Source organism: Equus quagga, chromosome 5 (genome assembly GCF_021613505.1).
Source record: "Equus quagga isolate Etosha38 chromosome 5, UCLA_HA_Equagga_1.0, whole genome shotgun sequence".
Lineage (NCBI taxonomy): Eukaryota > Metazoa > Chordata > Mammalia > Perissodactyla > Equidae > Equus > Equus quagga.
In genome coordinates this window covers 65,126,848-65,128,027 of record NC_060271.1, presented here as the reverse complement: position 1 = coordinate 65,128,027, position 1,180 = coordinate 65,126,848, and the positions used below count along the sequence as shown (strand labels likewise).

The following is a 1,180-nucleotide window of genomic DNA, read 5'->3' as shown; positions in this document are numbered from 1 at the left end:
CAAAACAGACCTTATTACACCTTGTAGGGTCTGTGTGGGATTGTAGCATTGTAAAAAAGGTTTTAAAATGTCTTGACATAACATAAGTATGTATGCTCACTGTTCATTCTTGATTGTAGGTGCCTGTGTGGACATTGTGATGATCCAGTCTTCGCTGTTCCTGGCTGTTTCTGCAGGAGAGAGGTTCGCTAACAACTGCAAGTCAAGCCAGAGCATTAGCAACTACTTACCCTGGTACCAGCAGAATCTAGGACAGGATCCTAGGCTGCTCATCTCCTGGGCATCCACCCAGGCACCTGAGGTCTCTGAATGACTCAGTGGCAGTGGATCTGTGACAGATTTCACTCTCACTATCAGCAGCCTTCAGGCTGAAGCTGTGGCTGACTTTTACTGTCAGCAATGTTACAGCTCTCCTCTCACAGTGCTTCAGCCTTGAACACAAACCTCCTCAGGTCTGCTTGTCAGTGAGTGTCTAAAGGACCTGCTGCTTCTTCTCCTCACAGCCCTGGACTTGTGCACTTTATCTGCCAAAGAAGCTGTATTCTTGACTTATTTACGGGATGGTTTACAGGTCTCAGGTGATAATTAAGGGTCTCAGTGTCTCTTTGACCCCACCTGTTGTGGAAGATCCCTACAGGAAAATGCTGTTAGGACCTCTGTATTACTTTTCTATTGCTGCTGTAACAAATTACCACCAACTTAGTGGCTTAGGCATCAGAAATGTATCATTTTACAGTTTGGGTGGTCAAAAGACCAAAATGGGTCCCACTGCACTAAAATCAACATGTTGGCAAGGCTGCTTTCTCTTCTAGAAGCTCTAGAAGAGAATCTGTTTTCTTGCCTTTTCCAGCTCCTGAAGATTTCTGAATTACTTGGTGAGTGTCTCCCTTCCTCCATATTCAAAGCCAGCAACACTGCATCTTTCTGATCCTCCAATTCTCACATCTTCCTCTGATCACAGCAAGGAGAGATTCTCTGCTTTTAAGGATATATGCAGTTAAATTGCGCACACCCAGATTATCCAGGAGAAGCTCCTCACCTCAAGGTCCTTACTGTTAATCACATCTTCAAAGTTCCATTTGCCACCCTGTGAGGTAACATATTAACAGGTTCTGGGGTTTAGGGCCTGGACAGCCTTGGGGGCCACTATCCTGACTTCCCACAGCCTCCCGTGGATTCT

General features: G+C 45.6%; 1 pseudogene; it reads left to right on the top strand.

The window, feature by feature from the left end:
- The window catches only part of LOC124239641 (immunoglobulin kappa variable 4-1-like), a 635-nt pseudogene extending 199 nt beyond the window's left edge, over positions 1-436 (top strand).
- Positions 437-1,180: the final 744 nt, after the last annotated feature.